Raw genomic sequence first — 16,092 nt, 5'->3', positions numbered from 1 at the left:
TCACGAAAATTATTCTGGGATTTGAAAGGCTTGTCATATGAGGAGTGTTTGATGGCTCTGGGCCTCTACTCACTGGAATTCAGAAGAATGAGGGGTGAACTCATTGAAACCTATCAAATGTTGAAAGGCCTCAACAGAGTGGATGTGGAGAGGGAATTTCCTGTGGTGAGGGAGTCAAAGGCCAGAGGGCACAGCTTCTAAATAGAGGGATGCTCTTTTAGAATGGAGATGAGGAGGAATTTCTTTAACCAGAGAGTAGTAAATCTGTCGAATTTGTTGCCACAGATGGCTGTGGAAGCCAAATCATTTTGTATATTTAAGGCAGAAGTTGATTATTTTGTGTTTAGTCAGAGCATGAAGGGATACAGGAAGAAGCAGGAGATTGGGGCTGAGTGGAAAAATTGATCAGCCATGATGAAGTAGTGGAAGAGACTCAATGGGCCAAATGGCCTAATTCTGCTTCTATCTTATTGTCTTATGATCTAAAATGCTGGTGGAACTTGGCAGGTCATGCAGCATCTATGGAAATGAATAGACAGCCAATGTTTCAGGCTGATACTCTTCCTGGGGACTGAAAAGGAAGGGGGTGGTCTCCAGAATGAAAAGGTGGGGAGCTGGAAGGTGATATGTGAAGCCAGGTGGGTGGGAAAGGTAACGGGCTGGGGAAGAAGGAATCTGATAGGAGGCAAAAGTGGACCATGGGAGAAAGGGAAGGAGGAGGGGGTCCAGGAGTAAGTGATAGGCAGGTGAGAAGGGGTAAAAGGCCAGAGTGGGGAATAGAGAAAAAGGAGTGTTGGAGGGAAAATAATCTGTTTTTACCAGAGGTTGGAGGCTACCCAGATGGAATATAAGGTGTTACTCCTCCACCCTGAAGGTGATCTCATGTTTGAACAAGGAGGCCGTGGACCGACATGCTGGAACGGAACTGGAAATTAGAATTAAAATGTTTGGCTATCAGGAAGTTACGGTTTTTGGTGGATGCTCATTGCGGCCAAGAAGTTCTATTTTAACTTTATCAGTCCACAGGACTTGTTTCCAAAATGCATCAGGCTTGTTTAGACGTTCCTTTGAACCTTTTGAATACTGGTAGAACTTTTTGGCCGCAATGAGCAAAGGTATGTTTGGAGAAAAAAGGGTGCGGAATTTCATGAGAAGAACCCCTCTCCAACTGTTAAGCACGGGGGTGGATCGATCATGCTTTGGGCTTGTGTTGCAGCCAGTGGCACGGGGAACACTCACTGGTAGTGGGAAGAAGGAATTCAATTAAATACCAGCAAATTCTGGAAGAAAACATCACACTGTCTGGAAAAAAAAAGCCAAAGATGAAAAGAGGATGGCTTCTTCAACAGGATAATGGTCCTAAACACACCTCAAAATCCACAGTGGACTACCTCATGAGGTGCAAGCTGAAGGTTTTGCCATGGTACTTTTTATAGGCAAATATATATTCATTTATTGAGATCCAGTGTGGAATAGGCCCTTCTGGCCTTTTGAGCTGTGCCACCCAGCAACCCCTGATTTAATCATGGTCTGATCACAGGACAATTACAATAACCAGTTAACCTACTAACTGGTACGTCTTTGGACTGTGAGAGGAAACCGGAGCACCCAGAGGAAACCCGCACGGTGACGAGGAGAACGAACAAACTCTTTACAGACAGCACCGGGAAATGAGTCTGGATCACTGTTACTGTAAAGTGTTGTGCTGACCACTACACTACCGTGCCGCCCCAGAATCAATCCAGTAAACCACCTCTGCACTACCTCCATCGCCAGTATGCCTTTCCAATAAGAAGGCTTCAACTGCATGTAGTACTCCAGATATGGCCTCACCAGTACACTGTATAGTTGCAACATAAGAGTCAAGATTGTTTAATCTCATCTTCAGTATTCAAGTGTAGAGAAGAATGAAATATTTGTTACTCCGGATCCGATGCAGCACAAATAAAAACATGATAGGCTATAGAACACAATTTTTGAAAAGAATAGCTATAAATGCATGAAAGCTTATATACATTGATTGTATGTCCATAAAATGATCCTGAGCACAGGAGTGTGTATATAAAGTGATTGACAGTAAATGATAATGTAGTGGTGGTGGGGGTGTGGAGGGATTCCCATTTAACTTCTCTGTTCTTAAATTCAAACCTTCAAGCAATGAAAGACAATATTCCATTTGCCTTCTTGATGACCTGTTGCACATGCAACCCAATCTTTTGTGGTTCATGCACCAGCACTCCCAAGTCCCTCTGTACAAAAAAAACATACTGCAATCTTTCACTATTTTAATAATAAACAGATCTTCTATCTTCCTTCCAAATCAGATGACCTTACTTTTACCAACATTGTGCTCCATCTGCCAGACTGGCAAGTTTGTAATAAGAGTATTTTTGCTAAGTAAAAGTGCAAGAAGTAAAAAAAAAAAAAAAAAAATTCTTGATGAGATGTCTCAGCCTGAAACATCAACTATTTATTACCCTTCTTAGACATTGCCTGGTTTGCTGAGTTCCTCCAGCATTTTTTGTGTCTGTTGTTCTAGACTTCCAGCATCTGTAGAATCTCTTGTGCTTAAAGTAGTTAATGTCATTTTATTTGATTTATTTTGCATTAATTATTTAACTGTGTTTTTGGTGGTTTTGATTTTTAAGTTTTTTTAGTAATTTTATTTGAGTGTTCAGGAATGTCCCTTGCGAACTTCCACGGATTACTGTGGAAAGCATTCTAACTGGTGTACCATCGTCTGGTATGGCGGGCGGAGTGGTGGAGGGCTACTGCACAGGATCGAAGTAAGCTGCAGAGAGTTGTAAACTCAGTCAGCTCCATCATGGGCACTAGCCTCTGTAGTATCCAGGACATCTTCAAAGAGCGATGCCTCAGAAAGGTGGCATCCATCATTAAGGACCCCTGTCATGCAGAGCATTGCTACCATCAGGAAGGAGGCACAGAAGTGTGAAGGCACACACTCAACGATTCAGGAACAGCATTTTCCTCTTTGCCATTCGATTTCTGAATTGACAGTGAAATGATGAACACTATCTCACTACTTTTTTATTTCTATTTTTGCACTACTTACTTAACCATCTATATCTATATCTATATATTCATATTATATATTGCATTGTATAGTTGTCACAAAGACAAAAAAAATTTCACAACACACACCAGTGACATTAAACCTGATTCTGATGTCAAAGATTGTCACAAACATTTAACTTAAATGGTATCTTTGACAGCTGGTGGTGAGTCATTAGCTATCTAAGCCATTCTAGGGCTGGAACCTGAGATTTTTGCTGAGAATAATTGCACCACTGCATCCCTCAGGTCAGCCAGGCTCTGGCCTCTCAGTGGAAGACTATGCCTGGGCATATGTTCCTCAAATAATGTGGTCCATGAGCAAACCACTTGTAAGCAAAAGTTGGTGAGGCAGCACAGTAATTTGCAGCAGTGTTGCATGCTCAACAATGTTATCAGACATGTTTTAAAATGGAGTGAAAGAATAAAATCAAACTATTCTTATTTACCATTCAGTATCAGAATTCTGAGAATACCTTGTGATATATCATCATAAGTTGTTCACACCTCAAGATTATTCCTTTTACATCCACGTGGATACCAGAAGAATTCAAGGATTGACAACCAAATTGTACGATATACTATATTTCATCTTTTGTTGAAAAACTTGCAATTTGGAGTCTACAAGATACCATTGACACATTTAATAAATTTCACTGAACTGTGTGCCCCATATAATTAAATAGACAATATTTAATAGAAATTTGGAAATTATCTATGTAAACATTAGATGTTCAATTTCAACTCTCTTTATAAGTAGCATGATCATGCAGTTTTTTAAAAATATCCCAGTTTAGTCTAGCCAACACTACAGAAATACACAGAAGCTTCAAGAAGAGCAGCTCTTTGTTTCAGGTTACCAAATTTGAAAATATTCTATTGAAGTATTACATTAAGATGAAACATATTTCTTTAAAGTGATGAGTTTTGAAAGAGGAGGTATACAGATACCAGATATTCTGAATATCACCATTTTTCAAAACTGCTTTAGTTTCTGGAATTGCTCCTGTGCATGGAAGGATAGCTGATGTATCCCTGGTTCTTAAGAAAAAAGGGAAAGTGAAAGCAAAGAATTATTGATCTGTAGTCTAACAGCAGTGGAGGGGAAATGGTGGAATCAATAATTAAGGATGTCGTAAAAGAGACCTTAAACCAAAGGTTCCCAACCTGGGGTCCATGGATCCCTTGCTTAATGGTATTGGTCCATGGCATAAAAATGGATGGGAACCCTTACCTTAATCAATAGCATAGGGTAGAGCCAACATGCACTTTTGAAAGGAAAGTCATATTTGACTAATTCGCTGGAGTTATGTGACAGATAGAATATATAATGGAGAACCAGTGGATGTGCAGTATTGAACCTTCAAGTACAAGTAAAAAAATTCAAAGTACATTTATTATCAAAGTTTGTATACATTATACAACCTTGAGATTCATCTCCTAATAGGCAGCCACAAAACAAAGAATTCAAAACAATGAAGTAAAAAAAACATCAAACACTCAAGGTACAGGGGAAAAAAACAAATCATACAAACAATAAACACAAGCCACATTGAATAGCCTCAAGTCCAAAGGGAAGTTGCATGCTATTGTTTGCAATTATCATTTACCAGAAAAAGAGTGATTAACAATGTAATTAGTTGTTTTCGTTGTTTCATTGGCAAACAGCCAGAAGTGGCTGAGTTTTATCAGCTTCATCTGAAACGGGAAGTAAGAGGCCAGAGGGCATTCAACAGGATTCCACAGAGAAGGGAGATTAGCAAATTTAGAACATGTGGAATTGGAAAAAGGACCTAGTGCTTTCCCGGCGGATGACAAATAATTTCTTATCAGGCTTCAAGCCAGGTACAGGTATCAATTATAACCAACAGTTCGATAACAAACTCTGCCATCTTCTTTGTGGAGGATGTCTAGATAAGTCTAATCTGGTGGTATTTATACCCATGTATTCCCATCCCTCCTGATTGGTTAGTCCTCATCCAATCAGGTTTCTGCTCTCCCATCTTGCTTACAATCAAATTCTCACTTCGAGCAAGACCTTTGTCTTTGTTAAAATTCTTTTCCTCTAGATTTATTTCAACGGCTTCATTTGCAGGGTAGTCCCAAAAGCCATTGGCGGCACACAGTAGTTTTGTTCCGTGGAAGTCAGTCCTATGGCCAATGCTATTTCTTCAGGTAACCTAAATGGATACACCTCTTGTGCTCCTCAGTGTGAGTTTCCACCATGCATCCTGTCTGGAATTGAAGATTATATATTGACATGGATTTAATAAAAAGAAATATTGTGAGAATAAACATTCTGTTCTTAGGTAGGCAGACTGTGGCTGATGCAGTTCTACAAAGGCTAATATTTATGCCCCAGTCTTTCACCGTCTATATCAATAACTTGGCTGTGGGACCAAATTCATATTATTAAGGTTGCTTAGGATATTCAACAAGATCAGATTGTGAGTGCAGGGGAAGATATAAAACAACTTCAAGTAACATTAGTAAGTGGGTAAGGACACAATAGATACTATATAATGTAGAAAAATGTAAGTCTGACATAGAGTCAGAGAGTCATAGAAACATATAGCACAGAAACAGGCACTTTGGCCCATTTAGTCCACGCCAAGCCATACCCTCTTTTATCCTGCAGCAGGATCATACCCTCCATACCACTACCAAACTTCTCTTAAACATTGAAATCAAGCTTTCATGCACCACTGGTGCTGGCAGCTCATTCCACAACCCGCTAAAAGGAAACATATCCCTTCATGTTCTCCTTAAACTTTTCACCTTTCACCCTTAACCCATGACCTCTAGTCATAGTCCCACCTACCTTCAGTGGACAAAGCCTGGTTGCATTTACTCTATCTATACCCATAATAATTTTGTATACCTCTATCAAATCTCCCCTCAAGCTTCTACGTTCCAAGGAATTAAGTCCTAACCTATTCAATCTTTCCTTGTAACTCAGGTCCTGCAGACTGGGATCATCCTTATAAATTTTCTCTGTCCTCTTTCGACCTTATTTATATCTTTCCTGTAGGTAGATGACCGAAATTGCACTCAATACTCCAAATTAGGCCTCATCAATGTCTTACACTGCATTGTACTACACATGAAGGAAAGTGGAGTATTTGTTAAATAATGAAAGATTGGGTAACGATGTTCAAAGGACCCAGGGTATGTTTGTGTACATCACTCTAGGCCAACATGCATGTGCAGCAAGTGACAGTATGCTTGTCTTTAAAGCAAGAGGGTTTGAGTACAGCTGTAAGGAAGTCCTATTTGTAATTGCTGTAGGGTACTGATGAGTCCACACCTGGAGTAGGTTTGGTCTCCTTACCTAAGAAAGGCTGTATCTGAAGTGTAGCAAGACTGGTTCCACACAAGGCAGCTTTTCCATAAAAGGACAGACTGGACAAGAACTGTATTCATCAGAGTTTAGAAGAATAAGGAGATATCACTGAAAGTTAACTCTTTAACACTTCTTAAAGAGCTTTTCAGGTTGGATGCTGGGAAGAGAAGATTAGCCATCATCTTACTGAACAGCAGAGCTAGTTTGAAGGGCTGGATGGCTCCATCTTGCTCTTATTTCTTGTATTCTTATATAGTTTGCATTTTGCTTTAATTATTCCTCTGATCTTCAGTTGTGCTTCCCAGGGACACTCAAGTAAGCTTTATCATTCAATAAAGTTATGGCTAATTTGATCCAAAAAAGAGTCAGGATCTCATTCTTGCATACACAGTAATGGTTAATATATTGTACTCATAACCCAGAGGCCTAGACACACAAGTGCAAATCCAACAATGGCAGCAGTAAACAGATTAATTTTTTAAAATCTCATCACTACAGCTTTGTCATTAAAAAAATCATCTGATGTAGTTCACTAATCTCTGGTTCATGAATGACAAAGTGATTTCTGATCTACAGGTTGATTCCTTCTGAAGTGGTAAGCCATTGTGGTGTATCACAACTGACTGGTAAAGATAGAAAAGAACTTAAACTCTCAATCAATCAAGGCAAAATACTGCAACCTACTTGCCCCTGCTATGCTCTCAAAAGCTTCCAAGGACGAAACAAGTAAATGACTTTAAGTTCCTATTTCTTAAAGTCTTTTCATTTGCAGGGAAATTACTGATGCACCATCAATAACTCCAAAGGACTGAAAGTAGAGTAAATACTGAAAGGCTTTTATTCACAGTAAAATGTGACCTCTAGCATGCTGAGTGTCTGCCCCTGGACTGAGAGGAGGAGCCGAGGCCCAATCGCCTTTATTCAGGGGTCTGTGGGAGGAGCCACTGTCAGCAGAGGGGCGTGTCCAGACAGGTAACCCAGTTACAACATATATATATGGTTACCACAATTACATAGATGTGAAAACCCATTTAGTGCTGAAAAAAGTGCCTTCAGCTATCCAAATTTTAGGTGGAATGGTGAAAATAAGGGGGAAAAGCAGATACTTTTGAAATTGCGTTTGAGCAACTTCGCTTGATTGTAATGTTTCCAGCCCAATAAGGAAGGAGGCCTTCTTGGATTTGGCTCTGGGGAAGGAGCAGATATCAGTGGAGCAGTGATTATGGCATCATAAAATTTACAATAGCAATGGAAAAGGATGAGGATTCAGAACGTGGAAATAAGGTGGAAAAGAACCAGTTTCAATGGAATAGCTAAGTTGGAGGGTCTGATTCAGTACAGTCAGCATGGTTTTGTGCTTGGGAAGAGTGTCTGGAAAATATTTTGGAGTTCTTTGAAGAGGCAACCATGAGGATAGATAGGGTAGTGGATGTAGTCTATATGAGATTCTGCAGGGCCTTTGACAAGGTCTCTCATGGTAGTCCACTCAGCCAGCTCCATCATGGGCACTAGCCTCCCCAGCATCAAAGATGTCTTCAAAAGGAGATACCTCCAGAAGGCAGAAAGCATCATTAAGGGCCCTACCACCCAGGGCAAGCCTCCTTCTCATGACTACCATCAGTGAGGAGGTACAAGAGCCACCAATGCTCATGAAATGAAAATCCTACAAAAGGTAGTGGATACAGCCCAGGCCATCACGGGTAAAGACCTCCACCCCACACCATTGAACACAACTACATGAATCACTGTTGCGTTAAAGCAGCATCTATCACCAGGGAACCCTACTCTCTTCTTGCTGCTGCCATCAAGAAGAAGGTACAGGAGCTTCAGGACACACATCACCAGTTTCAGAAACAGTTACTACCCTTCAGCTATCCGCCTCGAATCAAAAGGGGATAATTTCACTCAACTTCACTTGCCCCATCATTGAAATGTTCCTACAACCAATGGACTCACTTTCAAGCACTCTTCAGCTCAGGTTCTCCGTATTTATTGCTTGCTTGCTTATTTATTTATCTTTCTAGAAATTTATTTATTTATTTTTGTATTTGCAGTTTGATGTCTTCTGAACTCTGGTTGAACACCCAAGCTGGGCGGTCTTTCATTGATTCTGTTATGGTTATTATTTTATAGATTAATTGAGTACGCCCACAGGAAAATGAATCCCAGGGTTGTACTGTATATGGTGATTCATACGTACTTCAATAATAAACCTACTTTGATCTTTGAAGACACACACTCAGAGCTTTACGAACAGCTTCCCCTCTGATATCAAATTTATGAACAGTCCATGAACCCATGTACACAATCACATTATTTGGCTCTCTTTTTGCACTTTTTAATTTTTTTATATCTCTTATTGTAACTTACAATATTTCACTGTATTCCTGCCACAATAAATTTCACTGTATTCCTACCACAATAAATTTCATGACATACATGCGTCAGCAATAATAAACCTGATTCTGAAATTTAGGTTACCTGGAATCCACAGGGAGGTAGTGGATTGGACTCAAAACTGAGTCAGTGGTAGGATGCAAAATGTGATAGTCAAGGGTTGCCTCTTAGACTGGAGGCTTGTGTCAAGTGATGTGCCGCAGGGTCAGTGCCAAGATCTTTGGTTTCTAATTTATATAAATGATTTGGATGTGAATGTACAAGGCTTGCTTAGTAAGTTTATGGATGATGCTAAAATAGGTGGTGGTGTAGATGGTGTAGAAGAACGGAAGGCCTCCAGGGAGTATTGTGGAACCGAAGGTCGTAGGAGTGTAAATGTATAGTTCATTGAAAGCTGCATCACAGGTAGATAGGGTGGTAAGGAAGGCATTTGGCATGCAGGCTTTTACCCAGTAGGGCATTCAGTATAGGAGATGGGAATCTGTGATACAGTTATGTTGATGAGGCCATACTTAGAGTATTGTCTACAGTTTTGGTCACTCCATTATAAGGAAGATATTATTGGATAACCAAAGAGACAGAGAATAAAAGGTGTGGTCTGAGGTATAAACAAATGGGTCAGATTGATGTGTAAGAATCGAGCTGTTTATACAAAGTTCAGAGTCACAGTGAAAATGAAAGTAAGATATGCATAAAGAGTGAATGAGGAAAGACTGGTGGAAAAGGTATCTTCTATCGGCATCTAGCAGAGTAATGAGAGGTAGATGTGATGAGAGCCCAAACAGGATATCTGTTCTTGAAGGCAGAGGTTATCTCTGCAAAGGAGTGTTTAATTCTGATGCCGAACAAGCTAAAAATTCTTGAAGAACAGACTTTAGGAAGGCTAGTTCCATTTGAAGTGGATAAATAATCCAGACCTGATGGGATGTATTGTGGGCTTCTGATGGAAGTAAGAGTGAAAATTCTAGAGGTGTTGGCTGTAAGACGAGTCTCAACCCAAAATATTGATTGTCCATTCCCCTCCACTGATGCTGCCAGGGCCACCGAGTTCCTTCAGCATTTTGTTGCATAATAATTTATATGTTTGTTGATACGCAGTGGACCCAAGGCCTACAGACTTATAAATTATACATCTTTGATGAAAAAAAGGGTGCAGAGATAATTCAGAAATGACAAGTTTTAACACTAAAATTTCTACAGATGTACCCATGAAGAGCATTCTGACAGACTGCATCACTGTCCAGTATGGAAGGGGGTGGTGTTACTGCACAGGATCGAAGGAAGCCACAGAAGGTTGAAAAATTAGTCAGCACCATCTTAAGTACTAGCCTTCATAGTATCCAAGACATCTTCAAGGAGCAATGCCTCAGAAAAGTGGCATCCATTATTAAGGACCCCCATAACCCAGGACATGCCCTCTTCTTATAATTACCTTCAGGAAGGAGATACAGAAGCCTGAAGGCGCACAGTCAGAGTACCCTCTGCCATCCAGTTCCAAAATGGACATTGAACCCATGAACACTACCTCACGTTTTTTATATTAATTCAGTTTTTGCACTATTTTTAATTTAGCTATATAATTACTGTAATTGACTTACTTTTTAGATGATAATACGGACACAGAATTAGAGTCACTTAGATGTGTAGATTGATTAGAGAAAGCCAAAATAGGTTTATTAAAAATTGTGTTACATTTAACTAACTTGAAGCTTTATTGATGAGCTAACAGAGTATGGATGAAAGGCGTGCTGTTGAATAGGTAGTTATAAACTTTCTGAGTACTGCTTTAGTAGGCTTGTCATCAAGATTTAAGCTTGTGGAATAAAACTATCTGTGGCAGCATTAATAGAAATTATATGGTCAATAGTTCTTGATAAGTTGGAATTTTCTATGCATTTTTCCAGCGTTGTTTTATGTTTTTAACCTGTAGAAAGAATTATAAATTTTACAAATATCTATTGATCAACAAATGAATGTGCATTTGGATTAACTGCTAAATGATAGTTGAGTTTCTGCCTAAATTACATTATTTTCTCATAATTTAAAATTCCATAATCGTCCAAATATTTATTTTCTTTAAAAGGTAAGAATTAAGAGTGGAACTTCAAATGTGCTCTGGCAATTATTAAGATCACAGCTGGTCTTCTTCCTCAATACCATTGTTTTATGCAATATCCCCAGATGCCCTGATTCCCTAAATACTGAGAAATCTAATGATTTCCATTTTGAATTAACACAATGATTGAGTCTCTTTTCCCCTCTAGGAATGAGAATGTCAAAGATTCATGATCATCTGAAGAAATTTCTTCTTATTGTAATCCTGATAAGGTGACTCTTGTTTCCGGGCTCCTTAGTGAGTGGAAACAACTTCTTTGTATTAATTTTGTTGAGCTTTTTGTAACTTTCATTTAGATCAACTCTCATCCTATTTGTTAATCTTTATATACATACACTTATATGTTTTTCTCTTTATATCTCCCCCACCCTAATTCCTTTCTGCTGGTTCATGGGCACATCCTTAATGTGACCAATCTTTTCCTATGATTTAAGTACGTTTATACTGAACATTTCATTTTTGTTATGTCCTTTCATGGTTTCTGATGAACACTGCAACCCTGCTGTGATTTTCCCCTTTCAATATCATATGAAAGTACATTACTGCCAGCAATACTTAGTGCCAATCCATCTGCAGCTAGACTTCGGTTATCTGTTTTCATCTGACTCTTCACTTTAAACACATCACATTTTCCTGATGCACTGAATATTGCAATAGAGACACATTTTGTTTTTCACTACCTCTGCATTTTTAAATAAGATATGGAATCATTCTCTATATCTAATTGTTTTTCTAATGTATTTATGCTTCACCTGTTTTACACACTTTTGTCCTTTGTACTTCCAGTAGCATTAGATTACTATTATATCCATAGGAATTTGCGCCATTCCCCCTTCCAGCTAGCAACTGCTGTCCACTGTTAAAAGTCATTTCCACAGTTCTAGGTCAAAGGTCAAAGATTCATTTTATTATTGAAGTATGTATGCAGAATACAACTCTGAAACTTGTCTTCTGCAGATAACCATTGAATACAGAAAACCATAAAGTAGTTGAGAGACATCAATGCCCCCCACATGAAAAGGAAAAGAAACAAAAACTTGCAAACCCCAAACACCCCGAACCCTTCCCTCGCACAAAAACTAACAGATCACCTAACCCCCCAAATTTAACCACTACAATATGAATTTTGTCTAAATAAATTAAGATACTGAACTTTGAAGGAGGAAACATGAAAGTGTATGCAATAAAATAGGTATCATTAGCTAAATAAGAAAAAAAAACAAATCTGGTTAGAGAATATTTACCGAAACTATGGAGACAACATCAATGAAGGGGAAATAAAAACAGGAAAAGAAATACTTAGCAGGTCTGGTAACATCTGTGGAAAGAAAAACACAGTTCTAACCCGACGAACTTTCTTATGGATGGTAATAGTGCTGAATCAAATGTTTTAAAGCTGTTACAAGGCAAAGAAATGACAAAGTCTGTAAAATTTATTGAGACAAATGGAAAATAATTTTAGTCACCTTGTTATCAAAACAAAATTGAAGGTCATTTGAAAAATAATTAAGCAAGGATTATTTGGGATTTTATTTTAAGACATGAAGAACTCAACATTACTTTTTTAGAGAAATAAATGAAAGACATCATGTCTATATTTGAAAATGAGAGTTTGGATCATGTAAAATATAAGCAGATCATATTTCTGATACTGATCTGAGAGGTAAAGGACACAAAAACTAAATTACGTCTGAAAGAGATTCTGTGGAAGAAAGTTAAATTTGTGTTAATTACAACAGTTAATCGTATGGATAAATGTTTAGTTTGAAGATTAAATTTAGAGTAATGGAAACAGTGAAATTCTGCTCCATTGTGCTATTGGTAGAGGCACACACTGAGTATAGTGTTAAAGACTATTAGAGTCAAAGCATCTAATTTGGGCTTGGTTCAAGTTTCCCAATGGTGATGCCTTGAGGGCACTGGGGACTTGCTTTGCCTCATGCTGTAGTCCTATTTCAGAATGAATTTAGGACTGGTATTCAGATATTTGAAAATTCTGCTGTGTTATGTACTTTGAGGGAGAGTTTAAAAATTGGAGCAAAACTACATTTGCAATTGCATGAAAATGGGAAATAGTTGTACAAACTAAAATTAGACTGACATTTTGGTAAGGCTGGTCCTCATTTCTGCTGCTTTGGATTCTTGGCAAAAAAATCTATTACCTCCTTTATATTCAATGTTATGGTTAGTTCCTACTTTGTTGTATGACTGCACCTTTAAAAAATGTTGCAGAGGCAACGTATTACAAATGTATAAAGCCTATATTCATTTACTCTCTCCTGTTTTTTTTTATTTTCTGATACTGATGAAAGCTAGCAGTAATAGTTGTATAGCTAGCAGGCACTCTCATTCAAGGCAGGCGTAAACCTTATTTATAAATGTCAGTGTGATGTTACATCATGGAGAAATAATCCTGTACTCACAAGATATCCATAACCATATACTTTGGAAGTAAAATGTGTTCCCTGGTTGATTTTTACTCCCTAACTTGGCATTAACTGTTGGATAAAGATGCCACACCATTATGGAAGCCCAAATAATATTCCCTTGTAGCCTTTTGTTTTCCTTAGAATATTTATACAATTATACCTACATATCACTAATAGTAAATGGATTGAAAATATCGTTTTGTAATTATACAACATATTTTGTTGAATTGAACCGCACATAAACTGATTTGATATGGATTTTTTGTGAATAATTGTAAGAGAATGATATTTGATTTGGAAAAGGACATCAGTGGTACACAAATTAACTCATTTACTTCAACATATCCCTGTAAACATATATATACACATATAGTACTGTGCAAAAGTCTTAGGCATATGTAAAAAATCCATAAACAAAGATGCTTTCAAGATAATGAAATGAAAAGTTTCTAAATATCAAAAAATTATTATAAAGAGCAGTAAACAGTAAAAAAACTAAACCAAATCAATATTTGGTATGACCTTTAAAACTGCATCAATTCTCTTAGGTACACTGTCGAGCAGTTTGATAAGAAAACCAGCTGGTAGGTTGTTCAAAGCATCATTTAGGACACTTTTTCTGCAGACTTTGGCTGTTTCTTGCTTCTGTGTATCCAGGTAATTTCATATAGGCTTGATGTTGTTGGGATCAGGGCTGTGTGGAGGCCATATAATCTGAAACCATATAAAAAATCTAGGGTGCCTAAGACTTTTGCACAGTACTGTGTATGTAACTTGAATTATATAATAAAATTAGTTGCTTTTGCAAGGTATACAATTTATTACATTGCAAAAATAGAATAGTTTTGATTAATTAAAAATTAGTCTCGATTATTCCTGATGTAATCAAAGCCCACTTGTTACTTTTCACAAGTAGTCCTGCGAGAACCTTCATAAAATATAATTGTCATATGCAACATTTTACAAACATTTGTACATTTACATTTTCTGACCAAACAGAATAGAAGTAATATTGACTCTACTTTGTTTTTAAACTAGCATTGTCCAGAGTAATATATTTCTGATGATAATACTTTGCCCAAAGTTGCCATTGTAGCACAAAATACTAACATTACAATTCTACGATTTAATGTTAAAATACATATAGAAGTTTTGTTTACTACTTGAACTTTATGCTTTTAACATCCACTAATACCTTCCATCAAATACTTATATTCTGTTAATACAATACATTATGTATTCAAATAATTGAATTCGGATTTGTTTTGTTCCTGCAAATGTTACTCAAGTAATGGTCACTGATGTCGCTTCCCATATTGCAGGAACCTACTTGATTTGCGAGCATAAGCCGGATATGTTAAAATAAACAGTAGTCCAACATACTCTGTACAGCAATGACATGATTTGATTAATGTAAATGAAAGTTGTTCATTAAAAATTATTAATCCAATAATTAAGTAAAAACATTTACACTCATGGGGGTCCACAAGAATTCCATCTTTCTAATGGCAAAGAAGACGATTTGAATTCCGTTCAAGTTAAATGTTTTGTTTTCTAGTTTTGATAAAATTACTACCCGTTATACGGAAGCGATCAAATTTGTATTCCCGGAATGTAGCAGTGAAAAATCAATAACTGCAAGCACAGCGCAGCTGTCTACTGCAGATCCTTTGGTCAGTTATTATCAAAATAATTAATACCGAATAACTAATTGAACACTTCGTTTATTTTACAGAAGAATGTTCTTCCAACATTTTTAAATGTTACCCCATCTGCCGCAAAATGAATGTAAAGATTTCCACACAAGATGTTTTCTTAAGACTCACGATTTGAATAGTTATATTCCACATCTTTCCTGTGTGTGCGTGCATGGATTGCAATCACTTATGTTACAAATGACCGCGGTAAAGCTGAGCTGACATTCGCATCGCCTGCAAAAAAAGGGATGAGAAGCTTTTATAATGAATTACTCGGCTGTGCATTTCTCACGTGCCCACAATCTAGTATATAATCCTTAAGCATCAAGAAGTGTATTTTAAAAGCGATCTTGCCGTTGATCGAACCGACAAAAGGAGAACTATAATGTACTAATTTTTGCTGCCGCTAGCTGATAGCTGTTGGTTTCATTTAGGAAAATGTTTCTTGTAGCAGTAAGTTTCATTGTTTGAGCCATGCCTGACGTCACCAGTTCGTGAACCACATGCATTGAAGCTGAAAAAGTCTCGGTCTCCCTCACAGCTTCTGGTGAATTAACGAATTCTCCCCTTTCTCCTCCCGCCTCAATTAAAAAAAAAGTTTCGAAACGAAAACAAGAACGTTAAGAAATAATTCCACCATCTGTCCTCTAACTCTCGACGTATCCGGAAGGGAAGTCGATGACATCTGCGAGCTAGGTGAGTTGCATTTTCTTTCTGAAAAAAAACACAAACACCAAGTGGGGGGGAAACTGAAATATTAGAGAGGGGGCAAATCGTTGAAAGAGCGGGGCCTCAGAAGCTCTCGGGTTGCTCGGTAACGTCCAGCCGGTGAGGCTGAGTCTTGTTCGCTCTTCACTTTGTGTCTCTAACCGTCTCTGTCTTACATGTCGCTTTAATTAGATCCTTTTGTAACTGCGAGCTCACTGGAGAAGGACTTTTCCCTTTAAACACCTCAACGGGCAGATTTTAAAAAAAACAAATCGTACCATTTCCACTGAATTTCTGTCAATCGCGTTATGGTGTGTGTGTGTGTGTTTG

General features: G+C 37.9%; 1 protein-coding gene across 12 annotated transcripts in view; it reads left to right on the top strand.

Moving 5' to 3' along the window:
- Positions 1–15,440: 15,440 nt before the first annotated feature.
- The window catches only part of baz2ba (bromodomain adjacent to zinc finger domain, 2Ba), a 251,814-nt gene continuing 251,162 nt past the window's right edge, over positions 15,441–16,092 (top strand). For 8 of the 12 annotated variants that reach the window (XM_063052299.1, XM_063052301.1, XM_063052310.1 and 5 more), the window contains exon 1: positions 15,442–15,750. The gene's annotated coding sequence lies outside the window, so the exon portion shown is untranslated. Of the gene's footprint in view, positions 15,751–15,851; positions 15,883–16,092 lie in introns of those variants that run through there. The other 4 variants (XM_063052306.1, XM_063052305.1, XM_063052309.1 and 1 more) reach the window with 3 other exon arrangements.

Source organism: Mobula hypostoma, chromosome 6 (genome assembly GCF_963921235.1).
Source record: "Mobula hypostoma chromosome 6, sMobHyp1.1, whole genome shotgun sequence".
NCBI classification, from domain to species: domain Eukaryota; kingdom Metazoa; phylum Chordata; class Chondrichthyes; order Myliobatiformes; family Myliobatidae; genus Mobula; species Mobula hypostoma.
This window is presented reverse-complemented; position numbering and strand designations above follow the sequence as displayed.